Source organism: Ptychodera flava, chromosome 5 (genome assembly GCF_041260155.1).
Source record: "Ptychodera flava strain L36383 chromosome 5, AS_Pfla_20210202, whole genome shotgun sequence".
Classification (NCBI taxonomy): Eukaryota; Metazoa; Hemichordata; class Enteropneusta; family Ptychoderidae; genus Ptychodera; species Ptychodera flava.
In genome coordinates this window covers 26,576,137-26,601,016 of record NC_091932.1, presented here as the reverse complement: position 1 = coordinate 26,601,016, position 24,880 = coordinate 26,576,137, and the positions used below count along the sequence as shown (strand labels likewise).

The 24,880-nt window shown below is 39.4% G+C and overlaps 1 protein-coding gene across 1 annotated transcript in view; it reads right to left on the bottom strand.

Annotated features, from left to right (window-relative positions):
- LOC139133389 (short transient receptor potential channel 4-like) overlaps window positions 1-24,485 on the bottom strand; it is a 70,644-nt gene extending 46,159 nt beyond the window's left edge. Inside the window, exon 1 of the mRNA XM_070699947.1 lies at window positions 24,373-24,485. The gene's annotated coding sequence lies outside the window, so the exon portion shown is untranslated. The remainder of the gene's footprint in view (window positions 1-24,372) is intronic.
- Window positions 24,486-24,880: the final 395 nt, after the last annotated feature.

The following is a 24,880-nucleotide window of genomic DNA, read 5'->3' as shown; positions in this document are numbered from 1 at the left end:
CAAAGAGATTTTCCTTGACCGATATCTCAGACCCATCTTAGGGGCTGTCGATAATAAAAGCTGACGCACAAGAAACGTATTTCCTTCGTTTTACTTAAAACCCCTCCCCCCTCTCAAAACGACAGTTCTTATGCGAAATCAATTTCGTACTATGATGCCGTTCTGACAAACCCACACGCACCTCTCCGATCCGCACGCCCATGAAAATATACCGGAAGGGCACAACAATTAATAAACGTCCACTTTAACGCGTTTCACTTTTTCAGACAGTACATTTTAATGTATTTCACAGGTAGGAAAATGGTTCACGTACATGTTTCACGTTAAAAAAGCATACAAGTTTCTATTTTACATTCATGTCTTTTCCTGGTCTCTTCTGTCTCCGTATTTTGTGGTCATTCTGTTCTCGATGAACGCGAAGGTAGTATTGCGTTGTCGCTGCAAAGTCGCACTTCGAAAACAATAGAAAATCTTTATGCGATTTTGGCGCACACAAAACAAAATGAGCGTTTACCCCCCCCCCCCTAAACGAAAGAATTACGTTTGTCGTTCGTCAGCTTTTATTATCGACGGCCCCTCAATTCTTCACTTTTACAACAAATTATAACATTCAGATTCATTTTTGCGCCCATGTATTCTTAGATAACCAATGTTGTATGCGATATTTCAACAGACGAGAAGAATGCTTTGACAGTTGCTAAGTGGTCTTTGTCTCCTTCCAATGTTAAATGTCATATAAACTCTTCTTAAAAGTTTATTGACTCATGTTAATTTATATTTCGCAATGTAAGGGATTGGATAGAAATTACAATGGGTGAGGTCCGAAGGTAAAAATGTTGCTGCGCGAAAAAAGTGACCCTTCAAAGCGTTTGCACAAATTATAATGGCCCCTCACCCCTGTCATGTCACAGTCCATGTCCATAAATAGCTAAATGATAGTATTTCTCAATCTTCCTTTTACCTTTCAAATAAAAAAGCCGATTTATAAAAGGTTGAAATTAACACGATGAGGAAGACATCACATTTCTATTCTATGAACTACTTTAAGTACAATTGGCTATGTGAAATTAACAGGGACGATAGCGGTAATATTTCTCTCCGTTTACAGTAACTGTTTTGCTTGAAGTTTTAGAGAATGAACTGTAATTGTTTGTTAAGGAAGTAATTTCACTATTAAAGTTATTTTTTTTATTGTGTAACGCTGTTATGGACAAATTGTCTGAAATAAACTTCACTAGCCAATAATTAAGGCCTAAATGTCAACAATTAGCACCATAAACTTTTACGCAAAGCTATAATCAGTTTTTCAGGGAAAAATTAATATTATATAGGGCTCAGCCCTTGGTGTCACGCATACAAGATTGGCAATGTTATTTGTATTGATTCATGATAAAATATATTTAATTATTACTTCATTAACGTTTATAGGACAACTATGCTCAGTTTCTCTCTGATGAAAGCAGTTCACGTACGTACACAAGGTCAAACACTGCAGCAGTGAAGGTATAGATTTTCTGTAATCTGTAAAAATGTTTGACAAAAATTGGCAATTTTTACCATGATAACTACTTATTGCGTTAAACAAGGGACGTATTATGCAATCATTATCATTATCATTGCACCTTCCACTTTCAAGCTGAAACTCTGGCGCGCGTTCCGTCTGAAAACTGGCAATTTTTGAATCTAATTATTGATACAGGGGGCGCTTTTCTAAAATTCAATCCCAGCATTCTTTGCGTATGCCCCATTCATATGCACGACAGTTTTCTCCCTTTTCCTATTTTTTATGCGTGATATTAACGATATTTTGTATCAGCGACAAGGTGGATAATAACACTTACTGGCTAATAAAAGAGATATATTTTATATATGGCGTGTTATAAAATAATAATTTGCACGTTTCGTATTTGTTTATTTACGAGTACTCAAATAAACATGGCGGCGCCCATGAAAGTAAGGTACACTTCCGGTTACTCGAATAGTATGTTATGAATCTGCGCATGCGTAGTCAGTAAGCCGCTGGCGCCACTATTAATAGTTTACCCCTGTACTTCCATGTAATGTGAATTGATATTTAGGATGAAATGCCAATATCATTTTTGTTGTTTACATTTACACTTTCAAAACCCAATTCTAATAAAGCACATTCATATCACTTAGCAACAAATTGCCAATACAAAGATATAGCTAGTTTTGTATTGTAAAATTTGTTCATAGTGTTCTCAAAGACTGCAATGTAAAGTGATTCATCATCTAAAAATCAAAATTCCTGTACACAAATGCTCTTGTGACCATCCTATACTAGTCAATTACATTAATATCAATTGTCAAACATCTTGAAATGCACAGCCATTGCTAGTTTTGTATTGAAAAATGCTCAGAGTTTTCACATAAACTACTATTTATAGTGCATAATCATTTTCGATGAAATTCCAAAATGTGCACTCGTAACCACCCTATACTACCCAATTACATTTACATCAGTTGTAAAACATCTATATATGAACACATATTGCAAGTATTGGTAAACGTTGTTCGTATATATTATAACAGAAGTAAAATTTGTAAATTTTCGACCTGAAGGCCGTCATTCGGACCATACCGGCCACATCTTGCGTCCTTAATGGTGACCCTCCCCTAGAGCATTCATGCAATTTCATGAGCCTTCAGAAATATCTGCGTGAAAAACAGCGCCCCCCCCCAGAAATACACACACCAGCCCTCCCGTGTAATACCTGACCATTCCACTAAGAAGCATAACATGAGCGCCGAACGGTGCAATAAATACCAGGATGAAAGACAAATGGTATCGAGGAGACCGACGAATGGAGTCTTCACGCTGACCAAATAATCGCCCACTAGTCCTACAAACTTAAAGGGTTTGTGCTCCTAGTAAGAGTGAAAAACATTCCGTTTCGACGGCAACTTCGTTGCTCCATATAAACAAGACATTCCACAAGATTTTGTACACCGTCAATGTTGCCAGATGGGCGGATGTCAGTCAACCTTATAGGGGCGTTAAACGACACTCAATCTCCTACCACGAATCCGACGACAAATCCATGGTAATTTGCATTGAGATTGTCAGGTACGAATTCATCACACATTCCAAGACTCGAAAACAGCAAGCTTATATAGCTCCGAAGCAAAGAGTCGTCAACTATGCACCTGTTGTTCAGTTGCCAAGGAAACATGAAGACCTTTGGCCTCTGAAGTGCAGCTGAACTCTTTACAATAAGTCGAAATTAATAAATCGAAAATAAAGCTGTTCCCACTTAATAATGTATGAAATTGCACGTTTCCGGAAGAATCAGGCTCTGAAACAAAAGGATAACACACCTGTAAAATATTTTAGTCGATAACTCGACAAATGTCTACAGAAATTACTTTTAATTTTGAAGATATTTGAGAACCGTCTGGTGAGCGTATGTGGTTCTGCCGTTGTACGTCGATACCGAATACAAAGGTTGGCTTGGGGGGCGTTGTGATTCAATAAGTCGATAAGTCGCTCCATGCAAGTGAGCGTGCGGGTACATGATCTCGTTCAACTGAAGATCAAAGTTCACCAGGGTGTACATTCCACTGAAATGCAAACTGTACCTGGCTTAAAAGGCAGGGATCTTGCGGCCGGAGAGCATGCGCAATTAATCCTCGATCCGAAAAACCAATTTTTCGGAATGGATTTTCATAATGATGGTAAAGTTTACTCTAAACTAATAAGAACAGCGTTTTCTTACGCAGTTTCTTTTCTTGGTCATTTCTTCTCTCATTCTGTGTTTAATGTCATAAACGCTTATTCTCGAACTTTCTTGACTCCTTATCCTATTTCAAAATATCAGACCTAGACATATGGAAACAAATAATGCTACTTTATATATACAAAAAAGATATGAAAGAAGGCAATTTATACCATTTTATCAAATATTTCAAACAAGGGTCACTACGTAAAACTGTTTGTATCAAGAAGGCGTTGATAAACACTCAACTTAAAATTTTAACGAGGTATGTATTATCATGTGAAGCGCCTGTGTTGCCATCGTTTGATGCCTACGTGTTAAGTCACAATTATCCTATTGACGCAAAGTTGAAGGCAAATTTGAGGACATTTGCGTTCATGCTGTCGCGTTGTACGAATGCACCTCTTGTACGTATTCGCTCTCCTAAACAAAGACATGGCATTGTTCCGAATATTTTAATCGATAACTCGGTGAATGATGAAAGACGCGTTATTTCTATTTTTGTTTCTGTTTTTTTCGAATGATTTGAATTTATAGTCAAGTAGGCCTGCAAAGTGAAAAAGGAATGGTCCTTAAATCTCAGGATGGCTGTTGTTACATATACACTGTACAGAAGTTTCACAGTTTTCATTATGCGCGGTGTGCACCTGGCCTGGCTTGCTGACTAGCTCAGGGCATTAAACTCCAAACTCGAAGTCAAAATCGACAACTCGAAAGTAGATTCTCCCAAATGTTATCTCAAAATACAAAGTTTCAGAAAAACTCAGGATTTTAAAGAAACAGTGGTATAGCTCCGAGTCCATTTGAAGGCAACTCGCTACGTATAAAAAGGAAACTAAAGGGCCTCTTTATTTCGAGTTTGTGAACAATTTCGTTTTATTGTCAACTAGGATTCCGAAGTGGAAAACATTGTGTTGACGTAGGTCGACGCACTCTATACTTACCGTCCACATTGTCGTGGTCAGATTTCTACCCTGACGCGATAAAACAACTTTTTATCATGAACAGCAATTGACCGTGACAAAATCGAAAGCAATGGCATTCTCCTATTTTTAAGTCGAATACAAAGGTAATGAAAAAATTAAGCTTTGAATCTAAAAGGCAACATACCTGCAAACCCTTCGGTCGACAAATGTCAGAAGAAAAGACTTTCAGTTTCAATGATTTCAGAGAATTGTCTGACGTGTGAACTCGGTTCAGTCGCAGTAAAATAATACCGAACAGAAAGTTTGGGTATAAGTGTTCTTTGTGTAAAAGGGTCAGTCATAGAGTCGATATATACTAATAAACATGTAGCGACATGATTTCAAAGTTCTCCGGTGTCCATATTCCTCAGCAGGACAATAACTAGGTCTTAACTACGTTCGCACGCTCACATTACGTACACACAAACACACACATACCCATATTAATGGTAGGTTGCCAGGCGCCGTCACCGAGTGCCAGCCGGTCTCATTTATTCCACAAAAACAAAAAACTGTGTCGAGCGTTACAGTGAGAAAAGTACTTTCTGGCAAAAAAAATACATAACAGTACAACGCCCCTTGTCCAGCGCATAAGACCACCCAGGAAAAACCAGACAAAAAACAAACGTATATTTGAAAACATCCTGGAAACCTGTACCCGACGCAATGTCAAATGCGCTTAGGGGAGGACTCGGGTGTCATCCTTACTTGTCGACATTAAATGCAAACTCAGAATACTTTAACAATTTCATAATTCTGCATCATCAATAACACCTAATATTGAACGTTGGTGCACAAGCAGTGAGTGCTGGCCTAGAATGGTCGGCCTAAACACCTGGCTTACATTAAATACCCTCTAAACACGTGACCAACAGGCGCCTCTGATTGGCTGTCACTACGACGTTCGGACAAGCATTTCTCGCTATACAACGAACCGCGGGAGATGTTATGTCTTAACAACGGTCGTACGCTCACACTGCGTACACACAAACACACAAATACCCATATTAATGGTAGGTTGCCAGACGCCGTCACATACAAAAAACTTACGAACGCAAACTTCCTGTAAACGACCAACAGTTGTTTCCCGAGCCCGTGTATAGCTCAGTTTTTCGTTTTGCCGAATTAACCCCGACCAGACTTGCAATGAAAAAAGGGCTTAAAAAGAAAATCAGTACTGTCTTAAAAATCAATTGCAGCAGCAGACGCATACCTTTGTAACATAGTGTTACGTGCAGAGAAAACGAACAAAAGGGTGAACTCAGCAGTTAACGTTTAAACAAAATTTATTACGAAAATAAAACTAATTGCTAAGTCAGGGATAGAGTACAAGCTTTAAAAGTGTACAGACTACTTATCTCAGCTGGGACGGCAAAGCTCCAGTCTCAGAGTTGTAACAGTCAGTTGGATGAATGAACAGTCCTTTGGCTTGCAGGCTTGAAGTTGCACAAAGTCCACAGTATAAATCCAGCGTTGGCAGAGAAGGTCTTGAAAAGTCTTGAGAATGACTACTGCTGGAGTTTAGTAACACACAAGAGACACGATCCCAAAAGTCTGACTGGAAGCTGTGCACGTCCCTTTTATAAAGCATATAAGAACAATCTAAAACTTTTATTGACATGCTAATTACTGTTCTAAAATTATCTCCCTTACACAACTAATCAACTTTCCAGAACATTCCAACATGACTAATTGAATTCAAGGTTGTTAGGTCATCAAGGGCAGTGACCTTGAGAATGTTCTAGACTAATTGAACTCAGGTCATGATGAGTGTGGGGTAAATGACCTACATAACACACCCCCTCTTCAAAAAAAGAAAATTTTTCAAAGAAAAATCTTTCTTTTACAAATGTAATCTTGAAAAAGATTTAAGTACTCAAAATTTTTTTTACTCTAAAGTAAAATTTCTTGAAAGTGAACAACAATAAACTCTAAATACGAGAGAGACAGTCTGCAATTAAATTGTCTCTGCCTTTGATATGTCTAATATCAAGATTAAACTCCTGTAACATTAGACTCCATCTTAGCAATCTCTGATTTTGCCTTTAAATTTCTGCAGAAAAACAAGAGGGTTGTGATCAATTAAACCACTATTGGCTGATTTGAAGAAGTAACATAAACTTCAAAATGCTGTAAAGCTAATATCAAAGATAAACACTCTTTTTCAATTGTAGAGTAGTTTCTCTGGGATTTGTTAAATTTGCGTGAAAAATAGCAAACAGGATGATCTACACCATGACTATCCTCTTGCAATAAAACAGCACCAGCAGCCGTATCACTAGCGTCCACAGCTAATTTGAATGGCAAAGTGAAATCTGGTGCAGACAACACTGGAGCACTTTGCAGTATGGCTTTAAGTGTATCAAATGCCTGTTGGCATTGCTCTGACCAAACGAACTTTACTTTCTTTTTAAGTAAGTTAGTCAAAGGCTCAGTAATTGTGGAGAATTTGGACAGAATTTTCTGTAGTAACCAGCCATACCGAGAAAGCGCATCAGTTGTCGTTTGCAGTTTGGTATGGGAAAACTTGAAATGGCACTGATTTTGGCATCAACAGGTTTTACCTCACCCTGTCCTACAGTATGTCCGAGGTAAATCACCCTCGCCCAACCAAACTCAGATTTGGCAAGGTTGACAGTCAACATTGCTTTACTCAGTCTCTCAAAGAACTTCCGCATGAGCTTGATGTGTTCCTCCCAGGTGTCACTATACAGGACGACGTCGTCAACATAAGCTGCACATCCGTCTAGCCCGGATATGACGTCGTTGATCATCCGTTGGAACGTTGCCGGAGAGTTCTTCATTCTGAATGGCATCACCTTGTACTGGAACAATCCGTCTGGTGTAACAAAGGCGGATATTTCACGAGCACGATCCGTCAGAGGGACTTGCCAAAATCCCTTCAGTAGGTCAAATTTCGTCACATACTTGGCTTTTCCCACTCGGTCGATGCAGTCATCAATCCTTGGGATTGGGAAAGTGTCTGTCTTTGTTAAAGTGTTGACCTTCCTAAAGTCCGTGCACATACGATAACTGTGATCTGATTTGGGAACAAGTATGCACGGCGAACTCCAGTTACTTTTACTGGGTTCAATAAGTCATTGTCCAGCAGGTATTTGACTTCTTCCTGGAGATATTTCGCTTTTGTTGGATTCAGTCTGTATGGATGTTGTTTTACAGGCTTACTGTCCCCAACATCAACGTCGTGATAGATGACGTTCGTCCTTGTTGGAACATCTTTAAACAGGTGTTTATATTCATGGAGCAGTTCTTTCACCTGTTGTTGTTGTTCTGGCTGGAGGTGTGCCAACTTTGTAGACTCCAGCTTCTCCAGGATTTCTGAGTTCTGAAGCTTGACCGAGCCCAGCTTTGAGTTTAGAGTATTTTCACTCAAGTCAGTTTCAGTATCACTATCTTCATAATGGTTTGAACTGACTGCACTGACAGGCTGAGTTATAGTAGGATTATCCCTATCCAAATATGGCTTAAGCATATTTATGTGACATAGCTGTTTTGTTTTCGCCTGTCAGGTGTTGTTATGATGTAATTTAAATCACTCAATTTCTTATCAATTAGATATGGCCCAAAGTAACGAGCATGGAGTGGTTTGCCAGGAACCGGAAGCAGAACAAGAACTTTTTGACCTGGTTCAAACTTCCGTTTTGAGGTGTTTTTATCGTATTTGGTTTTCATTGACTGCTGAGATGACTCAAGATTTTCTCTGGCTAATTCACATGCTTTAGAGAGTTTTGTACGAAAATCTGACACATATTGCAAAATATTCAGACAATCATCATCGTCTGATAGGAATTTCTCTTTAACGAGCTTAAGTGGGCCACGGACTGTATGTCCAAATACAAGCTCAAATGGGCTAAAACCAAGAGACTCCTGAATTGACTCTCTAACAGCAAAGAGCAGAAAATGAATTCCTTCATCCCACTGCTTCTCAGTGTCAAAACAGTAGGTCCTAATCATGTTTTTCAAAGTTTGATGAAATCGCTCAAGAGCACCCTGACTTTCTGGATGATAGGCGGAGGACCTATACTGTTTAATGCCTAGCTGATCCATTACTTGTTGAAAAATACCAGACATAAAGTTGGAGCCTTGATCGGACTGGACACATTTAGGGAGGCCGAATAAAGTAAAAAATTGGACTAAAGCTCTCACTATAGTCTTTGTCTTTATGTTTCTCAGTGGTATGGCTTCTGGGAACCGAGTTGATGTACACATAATTGTCAACATGTACTCATTTCCTGATCTTGTTTTTGGTAGGGGCCCAACACAGTCTATTAGTATCCTACTAAATGGTTCTTGAAATGCAGGAATTGGCTGTAAAGGGGCCTTTGGAATGGTCTGATTTGGCTTTCCTACCATTTGACATGTGTGACAAGTTTTACAGAAATGTGCTACATCCTGCCTGAGATTAGGCCAATAAAAGTGACTGAGAATTTTATGATAAGTTTCCTGACTCCTAAGTGACCAGCCAAGGGATGCCAGGCGCCAGGGGGTTTCATGGGCCAGGCGCAATATTTCAGCACGGTAGGGCTTTGGAACCACAATTTGATGTTTTATTGCCCAATCGTCATCAACCAAAACGTCTGGAGGTCTCCATTTACGCATGAGAATACCAGATTTTGTATAATAGGAAACAGAGCTATCTGAAGTTTTACCTTCATCATCTACCCTGTCAAACAAAGACAAATATCTGGGTCTTTGTGTTGTTCTGCAATGAGATTTGATCTAGAAAATGTCTGACTTTGGTCAGCAGAAGTTTTACTGGAAGTTTCAAATCCACGAGGGATAACGGAATGATCCGTGTCAAACACCTGACTGAGAAAGGTGTCATTTAAGTCAACATCTGTGACATTATTTTTGAGAGTATTTTGATTCTCAGAAGTTTTCTTTGACATGGCTCGAGTAATGGCACATGAAGGAAATAAATCGGGTATCTCTTGTTCAATTGACTCTGGATCCTGATCTAAACTAGGATTATCAGTCACAAGTGGATTAGTAATGACCTTGTCCCCAGCAAGGTCGTTTCCGAGAAGAAGGTGAATCCCTTCAACAGGCAAAAAAGGCCTAATACCTAAAGCCACAGGTCCAGAAACAAAGTCCGAAGACAAATAGACATTATGGAGAGGAACAGGAATGTAGTCATTACAATCTACCTCCTTAATAAGAACTTTAGAACCTGAAAATGACTTTTCAGAAAACGGCAGGGTATCTGCCAACAAAAGAGACTGGGAAGCCCCGGTATCTCTTAAAATTTTGACAGGGGTAGCGGAAGAGAAATCACTAGAAAGTGATATAAACCATTATGAATAAATGGCTCGAAAATACCCATAATGCTATCTTGAGAAGAATTGACCTTGACCTCATTAATTGGGGATAAGAGGGGTTTAACCTCAGAAAATGTGTTGCACACATTATTAGACTCTAATTGAGTTGATGAAGAAATAAAGCCGGTTGGCTTAGATCCACTTTGACCACTTTGCCTTCACGTTTTCTTTTCAATTTGAAACAATCTGACATTAAATGGCCGTCTTTCTTACAATAATTACAAGAAAGTGTACCAAACTGTTTGTCAGAAGGAGATTGAGACTTGGGATCTGATGATGTGGGAGTGTTACTTGAACTGTGGTGAACTGCTGTCATTTGATTTCCTACTCTCCTTTGAGAAATTCTTGGATGAAAAGGAGGAGTTAAATTTACCTGCATTGTTTCTGTATGAAAAGGACTGGGATGGTTTGCTGAGAAATGAAGATTTGTGGGTCAATGAATAATCATCGGCCAAACATGCAGCAACCTCTAATGTATCTGCCTTTTGTTCATTGATAAACGTCTTGATGTCACTCCGGATGCACCTTTTAAATTCCTCAATCAAAACGAGCTGTCGTAATTTGTCATAATTCTGACTGACCTTTTCAGAAGAGCACCAACGGTCAAACAGTTGTTCTTTTGTTCGAGCAAATTCAACATAAGTTTGATCCTTCACCTTCTCACAATCCCTAAATTTCTGACGGTAAGCTTCAGGCACCAACTCATAGCCCTTGAGAATTAATTCCTTCACAGAATCATAATCTGAAGCCTGCTCTACTGACAACTGAATGTAAATTTCTCTGGCTTTACCCACCAAAGCACTCTGCAAAAGCATAGACCAGGACTCCTTAGGCCAATCCAGACTCTGAGCAATTTTCTCAAAATGAAGGAAATATTTATCAACATCCTTTTCTTGGAAAGGGGGAACTAACCTGAAATGCTTAGTGATGTCAAAACTGTCTGAAGGGAAGAATTTTCCTGACTTTCTAAGCTCTAAACGTCTCATTTCTAACTGCAGTCGGTGTTCTGCTAATTCTCTTTCCTTTTCTTTTTCCTCTCTTTCTTTCTCCCTTTGTCTTTCTTCCATTTGTAATTCTTTTTCTTTCATTTCCAATTCCCTCTCTTTCTGTCTTTCTTCCATTTCTAATCTTTCCTGCCTATCTTTCTCTCTCTGTCTTTCTTCCATTTGTAATTGCATTTGTATTTTTTCTTTTTCTAATGCCTGTCTCTCTTTTTCCATTTGTAATTCTAGTTTCTTGATCTCCAAATTTGTCTGCATTTCTAATTCTAATTTTCTTAGTTCAAAGGTAGACTCGGCTCATAATCTTTCAAGGTGGATTCCTCAAATTGGCCTAAATTAACTAAATGTTTTGCAATGTGGTACTGTATTTCCCGCTTGCGCATAGATCTTTTGACATCTACTTTAAGGAAATTGGCCAGTGCAATGAGGTTGTCTTTTTTGAGGGAATCAAATGCGTCCTGATCAAGGTCATCCATAAATTCGTCTGGCTTGAATTCCGCCATGATTGAATTTTGCTGAGTTCACAGTATACAGTAGTTTTGAAAAGGCAGGCAAAATGTTGTCAAACGGCTCAAAATATTCGGATCCCGGACAAGCCCCAATTTTGTTACGTGCAGAGAAAACGAACAAAAGGGTGAACTCAGCAGTTAACGTTTAAACAAAATTTATTACGAAAATAAAACTAATTGCTAAGTCAGGGATAGAGTACAAGCTTTAAAAGTGTACAGACTACTTATCTCAGCTGGGACGGCAAAGCTCCAGTCTCAGAGTTGTAACAGTCAGTTGGATGAATGAACAGTCCTTTGGCTTGCAGGCTTGAAGTTGCACAAAGTCCACAGTATAAATCCAGCGTTGGCAGAGAAGGTCTTGAAAAGTCTTGAGAATGACTACTGCTGGAGTTTAGTAACACACAAGAGACACGATCCCAAAAGTCTGACTGGAAGCTGTGCACGTCCCTTTTATAAAGGCATATAAGAACAATCTAAAACTTTTATTGACATGCTAATTACTGTTCTAAAATTATCTCCCTTACACAACTAATCAACTTTCCAGAACATTCCAAACATGACTAATTGAATTCAAGGTTGTTAGGTCATCAAGGGCAGTGACCTTGAGAATGTTCTAGACTAATTGAACTCAGGTCATGATGAGTGTGGGGTAAATGACCTACATAACACATAGCGTGAGGGCAAGCAACAGAAGAAATCTTAGCAATAACTACACTATCACCCTGACGGTACTGGTCACACACACACACTTCAATGATCGAATTCGACTGTAACGTCGCAACAACGTAAATTACTTGCTTCATCAAAACGCAAAAAAAACAGAAAAACATAACAAAACATACACAAATCACGTAAAACTAAAACGTCTGTACTGTTCTTATATTTCTCGCAAAGGGCACGGACTTCCGACACTGTGACTGGGTCCCTCCGGGATCTCATCGGTTGACGGATACGCTTTGCAGTTTCCATTAAATTCACAATGAGTGGATGTGTTGTAGGATCAGAATGACCTGCCACCGTATGAGCCCATTTGATACTGTACACATGGCTGGAAATAACTGCAGCTGAAGCCTGAGTTTCCAACAGGTGTGTGACGAACAAAGCCACATGGATGGGATTGGCCGGAAGAGCTTCCTCTCCACGAGAACAAATAAAATTCGTCCATTTGTGAAAATAGGCAAAATACTTTTTCACTGTTCTGTCGCTTCTCGACTGCAATAAATAATGGGGTAGTTTCCCCCAAGTCTACGAAGTCTTCGTTTTGAAGCCCGTCACCGTTGACCTTGTGGCTATCTGCAGCCGTAGTAACGCCTTCTGTTAATTTTGACCCTGCAATATAAATGAAAACATCCGAAAGTGAGGAATATTCATCGGATGTTTATCTAATATGAAAGGCCAACGCCCGTCATGACCCATTGAACAAAATATGCAATGCAAGCAAATTAAAAGCTAGAACTCTGCCATCGAAAATGCCATTATCGCCCCTGCCTTTGCTAATTATGCCAACTTTAGGCAACACTCGAACTTCCTTCACGAAAACTGCGAACCTGCCGTTGTTAAGGCATAACAAGGGCCAAAATGGAGCAGACGTCCAGCGAGGACATACGATCGTCCCCTCAGCCCTGTCAGATTCTAATTTTGTAAGTGTTCTGAGAATTAAGTCCGGTGGCGGGACCAACCAATTATTGTCCGAACCCCAGTTTGCAAAAAAGCTTCCACTGCTTCCGTACCCGGACACCAATACAAAGAATTGAATCTCGTACACTTGGTATTGTAATCTGCAAATCTATCCACCCAGTAAGGACCCCACTCATTATCCAGGGCCTTGAACACACTTACCTGTACACCCCAGTCATCAGTGTCTGTGCGCCTACTAAGACAATCGGCGTACCTATTGTGTTCCCTCGGTACCCACTCTGGCAGCATGTCTAACTGCAATGTTCGACAAAAATCATATATTTTCAGTGCCAGCTCCTGCAACTCTGACACGCAACTGCCTGCTCGCAGTATACAAACCACATTTAGGTTATCAGTGCACCATTGCACGCTTAGCCCTTTTAGGCAATACTCGTTATTCGGCATAAAGCGATACACAGCCTAAAGCTCTAGCCATGTGGAACTTTAAGGCTTTCCACAGTCGACCACCCATGGTTTCACTTTGCCCGACGTTCACAATATACCCACCGTAACCACCAGTTGATGCGTCGCTAAATGTCGCATAGCATGGTCGCTACTGCCTATCAACGCCGTCCCATTTATTTCACGTACATTATTCAACCAGAATATCATCTCGTCTAAAACTAAACTATTGACGACAACAACAGAGTCCCAACCAGCTTTTTGCTCAAGGCAAGCGTACATATAATGTGAACGGAGACTTACAAGCGGTCCTATTCCCCCTTGCATAGAAATGATATGACCAATGATAGCAGCAAGGTCCCTTGCCCGAAAACACGTCTTACCTAAAGCAATAGCTTGGATAACGCCTTTCAGTTTCCCTTCTAGATTGCTAATTCGGTCGTCGGACACGAAAATCATTCCCTGGATCATATCTAATATGTGACCTAACCATCCCACTATGACCTGGGGTTGCCATTGACACTTTTCTGGAGCTAGCAGGAAACCAAACTTCCCGATATCATCCCTTACCTGCGCACTTGCCTGGCAAGCGCCATCCATATATCTGCATCGCCCCAATGCCATCATCAATATACATAATTACCTTGATACCCTGTCTCCACCACCAATTCACCATGGTACGGGTAACTTTGGTGAAGATATACGGCGCTGTGGAAATTCCAAACGGCAAAACTTTGAAAACAAAGTAACGTAGCACACCGTCAATTGACCAGGCAAAGCCGAGATACTGCCAATGTCCGCCAAAAATTTCAATATGGTGATAAGCGGACTTTATATCGAAAGTAAAAAGGTGTGTACCCTTTCCGAACATCTGTCGAGCAATATCTACGCCCTCTAACCGAAACTTGAAATTGTACAAAAAACAAGATTACGTGCCTGCAGTCAAGCACCAATCGTTTTTTACCTACCTTGTTCACTGCTACCGTTAAAGGATTCACAACACGAGGCACGCTGTCAACCTCTGCAACACAACCCTTAGCTAATAACTTACCCAATTCTGCTTCGACGAAATCAGCGTGTCTCTTGGCAGACCTATTGTTGTCCAGAAATACTTTACCGGGAACATCCTTCAAAGGTAATTTGTACCCATTACGAATAACATCCAATACATAAGAATTGGCCCCAGCTGATTTCCAAAACACTGAAGCTGTTTTCAGCCTTCCGACAGGACTTACCGTAACTTCAGACAGGGCAGCCTGTACGTCCTTATCATTGTGTGCCCCGGCAGTAAGGTCCGTACACTTTAACTCGTGAACTGAAACAGAAAGTTCGTTAACGAAATCTACATCAGAGTTGATACCACGCTACCAATCCGTTCACCCTCATCTGCCAAATTCAAGGCGGCAATTGAAAACCCAGAAAAAAACCCCGAAAAGTCACTACATGTACGACTAACCTCATTTTGAGAAAAGGTGGTACTTATCTTATTGGCTTCCTGTACCAACGGGCACTCTGAGCGTCAATGGCCTGATTTCCAACATGCGAAACACGTCCCAGGGCACTCTGAGCGTCAATGGCCTGATTTCCAACATGCGAAACATGTCCCAGGTTTCCTATAACCGCCCTGATCAAATGACCCCTTAGACTTCCCTCCGGCCAGGGTAGACGTTGATGCAGACTCCGAATACGGATTCCATCGGTTTCCGAGATAGAAACTTTTCTTGTTTCGACGCTTCCTGGATTCCTACTTGTATTTCCTCTGCGCCCGGGCAACTGCCTTGTAGATCTTCTTTTCATCATCGGAGTCCTCCGCAAGTTCGTGGGTTTCATATTCGTTAACCACTAGCCAACCCAAGTCTTCATTATCCGCCAAACGCATCACTTTCTGTCTATGACCCACCAGCTTCCTACTTTCCACAATCTGAACTTTTGCCGCTTGTAGATTAGGATGGTCACTTTTGATTTCGTCCAACAGACGAGTAGCTTCATCCATTTTGTCGGCACTCTCTGGTTATACTTAAATTGCTCCTCACAATACTTCTTACGGAAGGACGGAGCCTCCGAATTCTTCATATCTCTGACCGCTGTTAACTGAGTGTCAGCTAGAAGCTTCTGATTAGCAGTTAGATCATTCTTGAGCGAATCAAGCCGAGAAGTCATCAACTTCTCAAGATCGCCCAAAAGTTGAGTGCTCTTTTGGGACACGGCTTCTGAAACTCGCTTTTGGATTAAGTCCTCAAAACCTGACAAATCGGATTCTGCCATGTCTCAAATTCCGTTAGCGAAGAAAAATGACGAGAATACTAAAAGTGGCTGCGCAAGCAGTGAGTGCTGGCCTAGAATGGTCAGCCTAAACACCTGGCTTACGTTAAATACCCCCTAAACACGTGATCAACAGGCGCCTCTGATTTGCTGTCACTACGACGTTCAGACAAGCATTTCCCGCTATACAACGAACCGCGGGAAATTTTATTTAAAGACGTGCCATTTATTTTAAGAAATTTATTGCTAGGACACCCTTTTAGTTCAGTTGTCAGTGACGCGGAGCTTATCAGATAGGCTGATATTCCGTCATCGTCCGTCGTCATCGTCCGTCGTCCGTCAACAATTGCCTTCTCCTCTGAAACCTTAAGTCTGATTGCTTTGAAATTTGATATGCAGTTCACTTGGAGTAACTTCATTTAAGTTTATTCAAATCATGGTGAAATTTGCATATTCGTGTTTTTGGGTCATTTTTGCTGTTTTTTTGTAAAAAATCCTCTTGTCTGAAAGCGCATGGCTGATTACTTAGAAATTTAAAATGCAGTTTATTTAGAGTGACCTTTGTTAGATTTCTTCAAATCGTTGTGAAGTTAGCATATTTGTATCTTTAAGGCAAATTTTGTCATTTTTGGTAAAACAATCTGTTAAGATCTTCTTCTATAAGACTTCAGGTCAGAAAGCTTTGATATTTGGTAAATAAGTCCCTACGGAAGACCTATTTCAGATTTGTTCAAATTTTGCGGGAATATGCAAATTTATTTTCTAAGGCAATTTTTGTCGCTTTTGGTCAAAAATTCTTTCACCAAAACTGTTTGTCTGACAACTTTGATATTTGGTATACAGGTTCACAGGGATAAGCAAAATGTGATCTTTTCAAATTATGATGAAATCTACAATTTTGTAATTTTGGAGCAACTTTTACGAGTTTTGGTCAAAAAATGAGTTTCTCAAAAACTGGTCGCCTGATAGCTTTGATATTTGGTACACAGATTCTTAGGAGTTATCTGATTAATGATGTATTTAAAGAATGATGAAATCTGCACTTTTGTATCTTTTGGGCAATTTTTGCCATTTTTGGTTACAAAATGTGTTTCTCAAGAACTGCTCGCCTGATAGCTTTAATATTTGGTACACAGATTCCTAGGAGTTATCTAATTTATAATGTATTTAAATAATGATGAAATCTGCAATTTTGTATCTTGGGGCGATTTTTTGCCATTTTGGTTAAACAAATTGCGTTTTTCTAAAAGTAGTAGTGTAAACGCTTTTATATTAGGCAAAGAGGTTCCTACAGGTTAACTAAGAGTGATATATTGAAATTATGATGAAATCTGCAATTTTGTTTTTTGGGGCATTTTTTGAATTTTGGTCAAAAAAATTGATTCTCAAAAACCTGCTCGTCTAATGGCTTTGGTTGGCATGTTCTTAGGGATGATCTTCATGGATATGCTCAAATTATGATGAAGTCCTCAATTGTGTATTTTTGCAGCTATTTTAGCAATTTTTGGTCTGGGAACTGAAATGAGCCAGCAAATATTTCCACCTTCGTCATCGACACATGTGTTAAATAGTAATTCTACACATAACACAGCGGTACTATATAGGCCGCTAGGTCGCTTGTTTGTTTGACATTAATTAAGTTAATTGTTTCATTGTCGAGACAAACAAAGGAGGTATCTCCGCCTGATTGATGTGCACCGTGCAGTCTCCTGGCGAACTTATCGATTAGGAATGTTTGGCGAACTTATCGATTAGGAATGTTTGAATCATGTTTCGACGATGTTTAAGAACTTATATATGTAATCTGGTCTGGCACGGAAGGAATAATGTGTGTTATAAATACATAATTTAGTCGATGAAAATAAAGTAAACATGCCACGACACGGTTTCATTAACGCAATGATGAAGGTCCTCAAGGGCCAAAGGTCCTCCGCAATGCAAAGACATATCGGGATTACAGTGAATTTCAAAATAGCTTGGAATTACAACGTGCTTGGGTGATAAGAAAAACTGTGCTGACGATACAAAATGACGTCACCTGCATTCATTACAAACGTTCTCCTTCGATAAATTTTGCAACAATTTAACCTAAGACGACGTTCACTGTGACACAGTCAACATCTCAGTGTTGCCGTGCTGTAATTGAAAAACTCACCCGTTCACAGACTGTTTGAACATTCTTATATTGCCTTTATCACATTTCCCTTCGATGAAACTGCTTATAACGCTAACGATAGATTTTTCTCGGTACAGTGTTTACGGGTCAGTACAACGATTGGTATTCCCTACATTGAACGTGTTCTCGACGTGAGAACAGTGGACGTCGTTTTAGGTTCAATTGTTGCTAAATCTAAGAAAGGAGAACGTTTGCAATGGATGCAGTTGACGTTATTTTCTATCGCCAGAAACGTTTTTCTAATCACCCAAGCATGTTGGAATTCAATCGATTTTGAAAGTTACCATAAAAACATGAATACACGTATGGTCTGACAGATCGTTTAAAAACATTTAATTTAAATTTGTGCAAGAGCACTCAGTTTTTAACAAATATTAAAAGTTTGATTGTAAAAGCTCATCATATCATTAAGTTAATATGAAACATATTTGTCTAAACTGAAGTACTCAATACGGGTTCGAAGAAAATAATCCACTATCCTTTAACTATCCAACATATACGCGAACTCTAAAGCTAAACCTAGCCGAAATTGATGGATTAGCAATGCAGTTTATCGCGCAAAACGGCACGTCCAAGGGCAACCTTCCTGAATTAGCTTGAAAATATAGGCAAATTCAGTTTTATTTTTTCGATGGTTCGTGACTAGAAACAGAGACTCTTATTTTTCCGCATATACCAAAACATGTTCACCATGATATTGCACTGCACGTAACATAAAGCAATGGAGGGCAGTGTGAGGCACAGAAGAATCATTGTCAAACAAAACAGAGTCAATGGAGTTGAAATACAATTACAATACGCATCCTTAAAAAATATTGGCACGGCGTCCTGATCATTTAAAACGAAGGATACTCTCAAAGACCTTAAGCTAGGATTTTAAAATTTGCGTAAGGCTGTACTCAAATGTTTTTATTTTTTATTTTTGCGTAAAATGTATCAAAACGCCTACAACTACATGTACGTACCTATGAATTAACTATAAATTCTCTGTCGACTGTATTCATTTCTTTACTTTTTCTGTCTACTACTTCCGACGATGTTTTTCCTTCTTGAAATCGATCATCGCTGCTCTGAAGTCAAATTCGCCAAATCTTGGCCTTCCATTGTTATCACCATCAGATCATTTATGGCACCTCCACTCTACTCAGACAATAACGTTTCGATGTTTTTACCCTGTTTTGGGTACTGAACCCACGTTCACATTGGACAAATGAAACTGGGATCACGGCTGCAATTTTGGCCAATTTTGTCGCGATTGAAACACGAAAACTCACTGTTGCTCGATGACTGGCCAAAGTCGATGGTTTGCTTGCTTGACATCTTTTCTACTTCCACTTATTTTGATGGTGCAAAGAAATTGTCGATTGTCTTACGTTTTGACATATTTTTTAAGTACTGACTAAACCATAATCAGCAATTTAAAAAAACACTCTGATCAAAAGTGTACTTTTGTATGCACGGCCGCTTCGGAAAAAAACACTCTTTGAAATAACGATGAAATTTATTGAACAGCCTTGAAGGAAAAAATTGACGCGACGTAATTGACACGATGGGGGAGAAAATGTTGCAAAATCATGAACATTTTTATCAGCAAATTTTTCATTTCAGTCCTGGATAAACAACGGATTGGAGGGAAACTAGTTTGCTTATGTCTTTGTTACGGAGACTGCGTTTTGTTTTCATTGCGTATTGGATTACGCAGACGTCCATTTACTTTGCGTACTGCAGATTAATTATGCGTGAAATACGCAGGATTTTGCGTTAATGGAAGCTCTTGACTCTCAGCTCACCGTAATAGACTGAAGAAGGAAATTCAAAACAGACAGCACAAAGATATACTGAGATTGTCGTCCGACAATTCAGCAAATATAGACAAAACTTTAGACCGGAATCAGAATGGTCCTTGCCTGTATCACAATCTCACCTCATTACTTGACTTAAAATCAAAATACACCATTACATACATATTTGTTATCTGTATAAAACAAGTTATTCTGTCGGCTTTTTCCACACCGCTGATGATAAAATGTTTCTAATGATGAAATATGTCTATATCCCAATCGTCTGTTTATTGTCATAAACGTATATTCTAAGATTCTCTTGATGAACAATGATATTTCGAGTATCTGAGCTAGGATATAAACAACAAACAATATTGCTTCTGAATCATGAAAACCAATGTTGTTGTATTAAGGTAGAACAGAGCTCTCCCTGTGAATTTATCATCCCTATCTAGGGAACAAAGTGGAAAGGTTGAACCCAAAAAAACAAGGATGTACAATAATGTTTTTGATTAAGCGGAATATCCACGTTGCCATGGTTCGATTAGTACATACGCTGGTTAAGTAAATATGCAGACACAGAGTTGACATCAAATGTGATATAATTTGTGGTTACATTGTCAACAGGTACACATTTACGGTACAGTCCAGGCTCTTAAACATAAACATGACAAAGCTCGGAATCTTAAAAGCGACAATTCGGCAACGATGATCGGAAACGTTGTTTTGTTTGTATTGTCGATTCCTTGTAAACGAGGACAACAAGGTGAAACAAACTGCGTCAAGCTGTGCTGGTGAACGCTTCCAATACGAACAACTGCTCTGATCTGTTATATTTATGGTCTTCCATTACGAGTAGCGTCCAGGTTGCCAAGGCTTGATGGCTACCTTCGGGCTTTGAACAATAGACCACATGACTTCACAATTGACAAATCGAAAGTACAGTAGACCAAAGTTACAGAACGAATTAGACTCTGGTGTAATATAGTTAGTATTATATCTGAACATCTTCCGAAAACAAGAAATCAATGGCGTTTCATTTTCGAGAATGCTTGTAAGCTTTCCGGTAAAGTGTCTGTGTATGCTACATGTCATAGTGAAATAACACCAACGGGAAAGATTAGAAAAGTGTATATCGCGTCAAAAATGTATACTGCACTCCTAAGCGGGATAACGGCACGCAATCTGTACTTAAGCATATATAGCACAGCGAAGAAAACAGTGGGCTTTATTGTTGGCACCCACCAAGATGTAACATTTAACAACCATATCCATAATCGAACGTTTCGTATTCCCAGTAAGTAATCAAAGTTACTGAAAAACCCAGACGCTCGAATAAAATGTGACAAACATGAAAATCTGTCAGAAGACAATTCGACAAATGATAAATAGAATGACCTTCAATGACGATAATGACAAATGTTATATTTTAATTTCTCCCTCTTTTTGTTTTTTTCTATATAAGGACATGTTGTGCTCAATGAATAAAATCAAATAGAAAATATGTATGAAATTTGTCAGATGTGTATGCGGTAAATTATCTCAAAACAGAAAACATTCAATTTGGTGAATGTGTAAGACAATCTATGTCAGTAAGCATGCACAGATGTTAGTTCACTGGAAAAAATACACAGTTGTCCAGGTTTTCCACGGTTCTGTTCATGGATGACAATATCATATTTTCCATGACACCTGTACATGTACGGGCTGAACGTTTACTTCACGTAGTTAACAAGGTCCCTTAATTTTATGCAAGGTTGCATTGTTTTCAACAACGTTTAGCTTATCATTTTATAGGCAAATCCTAATGTTTTTTCAGAGTTGGCCATAGTGATTTGAGCACATTCATCCACTTCGTGTGCACAAAATAGTCTTGTTGGACAGTTACCTCATATTGGTACCTATCTATCGGAAGCTTACCCTAACTCATTCCCTTATCGAAGCTCAATTTTGTGAAATGAAATGAAATGTCTGGATTATGGTAAATCGTCCAAGTAATATAATCGACAGCTCGGCAATTGTCGGCAGAAAGGGGTTTCCATTGCGAAGAGATTTTGCAACAATTGCGACTTTGTTTTCAGCACTACGAGATTGTCAATGTTGTAGTGAGTCGGGCTGTCAACAGGATAGCTAGGACAACTGAGTTATTGCATTACACGACACAGTCTTTCATTCTGCGAAGAGTCTAGACTGCCAATTCATTATGACTACCATTGAGCATTAAACTACTGTGGATCCAATAAAAAGTCGGAAGTGACAAATCAAAAGCTAAGTTATTCTCTTTCGTATTGTGTCACCAAAAAGCAAAGAAAGTAAAACATTCCGGCTCCAAAACGAAAATTGTACCATATCTGCAAATTTTGTGGTCGACAAGTTGACTTCACGACTACATATGAGCGGTTAAGTATGGTTGAACTCACAACAGGAACAAAGTTTAACTTATAAATAGCGTCCTTGTTGCCATGACAGAAGGCTGCCTTGGGCGTTCAACGACAGTTGACCTCTCAACAGGACGTCAAAATTGACAAATCGAAAGTACACAGAAATACGCCTGGAAGAACAAAGTTTATGCACTGATCAGACTCTGAAGTATTTGGGAAACATAGTTGATCTTTATAAAATATAATGTCCAATGACATATTAGTTCCCCATGGAGATAGTTGTTCACAATACAGTTTAATAGAGAATCTCTCTTTATAGCTCCATGGTATACAGATACAGCACACTACTGTATTTCTGTAGTGAGACCAAATTGTGGTCGTGTATCATCCGGTGTACAGTGGAGAGAGACTTATAAAACTATAAATCGTATTGTTAAATGCCTGAACAGGGTCAATGAGGTCAAAGTGCACTAATAGAGATCGCTTAGTAAGATTATGTACGGCGTTCTTGTCACTGCAAAACACGAATTCTCCGTAACTCAGTCAACAAGAAACATTAAAATGAGCTGCTGATCGATATGTTGCAAAAATTGTACATGTAGTCAGGCAACTGACTAAATGAAAACGAAAATTTAAGTAGACCCTATTTTTTTCCTCTTAATTCATTTCCACTTCATTTCTTGACGTCTCAAACAAAATGCCTTGAGCAAAATGCATTTGACACAAAGTTGTTGGCGAATCGAAGGAAATTCATGCTGCCACAAATTACGAATGCACCTAACTATGCAGGCCGTTAAACAATACGGTGGTTTCTATCAGGTTCGAACATCACAACGTATGGTACCTAGTCACCTAGCGTAGAAGCCACAGATAAAACCGCCCGGCCAAATCCCCAATCTGCAAAAGATTGGTTCATTAACCGAGCTAAGTTGTTACAGTTGTTCTGACTGCGACTCCTCCACACGCTGTAGAGTTCGTGAAGCACTCACGCATGTTCGCTCTCTACCACACATTGCACACAAACATGGCATGGCTCCTAATATTTTAATGGTCACCTCGTCGACATAATAGATTTTCAAATAACTTGAACTTATCGTCAAGTACAGCAAAGCGATAAAAAAAATGGTCCTTAGTTTGGCATTTTGGACGATTGCTGTTATATGTACATAAATCAGTATTTTATTCTGGTCGGTTTCGAGTTGCCATGACTGTCTGACTACCATGGGGCATTAAATTACAGTAGGCTTCTAAACTCGAAGTCTAAATCGACCAGTCAAAAGTAAAGTAATCGAGACTCCTGAATGTTGCCTATAAATGCAATTTGAAAGTTTCTGAAAAACTCAAGATTTGAAAGAAAAACGGCGGCAAAGCTCCGAAGCCAGACCTAAAGCATTTTGGTATGTACAAAAAAGGGACCCCTTCATTTTGATTGATTTCAACTAGGATTAACAAGTGGAAAAGGTTGTGCTGACTTAGGGCGACGCATTCGACGTACCACCCACGTTGTCTTGGTTGGATGTCTACCTTAAAGCGACGAGCCATAGTATAAAGAACGTTTCATCATGAACAGCAGTTGAATATGACAATATCGAAGGTAATGTATAGTGAATTTCAAAATAGCGAGAAATTAGAACCTGCTTGGTGATAAGAAAAACGTTTCTGGCGATAGAAAATGACGCCACCTGCATTCATTATGAAAGTTCTCCTTCGATAAATTTTGCAACAATTTAACCCAATACGACGTTCACTGTGCCACAGTCAACATGGTCAGTGTTGCTGTGTTTCAACTGAAGTCACCCGTACACTGACTGCTTGAACATTCTTACATTGCCTTTATCACTTTCCCCAACGATGAAACTGCACAGAACGCTAACGATAGTTTTTTTCGGCACAGTGTGTACGGGTCGGTACAACGATTAGTATTTCCTACACTGAACGTGTTCTGTAAGTGAGAACAGTGGAACAGGGAATGTTTGCAATTGATGCAGTTGGCGTTGTGTTTTATCGCCAGAAACGTTTTTCTAATCACCAAAGCACGTTGTAATTCCAAGCTATTTTGAAATTCATTATTATGTCCGGTATTTTTTATGTCCAATACAAAGGTAGTGAAAAATACAGGCTCTGAAACTAACAGGAACATACCTCCAAACCCTCCTGTCGACACCTCACCGAATGCGGGAAGAAATGACTTTCAATGTCAATGATCTCGGAGAATTGTCTTGTGTGTGAACTCAGTTCAGTCGCTTCAGTAAAATGACACCAAACAGAAAGTTTGGATTGAAATGTACTTTGTGTAAATAGTCTGTCATAAAATCGATCTGTACGAATAAACATGTAGCGACATGATATGACAGAACCCCATGGCCTTGGAGGGCACTCTGTGAAGTTCCAAAGGTATTTCCCGAGGGATACGGTGTATTCTGCCGCCAGTACTTTTCCGAGCGAAGCGAATACACCGTATCCCGAGAGAAATACCTTCGGAACTTCACAGAGTGCCCTCCAAGGCCATGGGGTTCTGTTATTATTACATATGTTCCCCAATTTGTCGATCGCCGTCGCAAAAAAACAGCTAATCACGACACGGCCAGATTGCATATAGATTTTATATAGTGCGCATTGATATGCTGTCAATGAACTTTTCATCACCTGT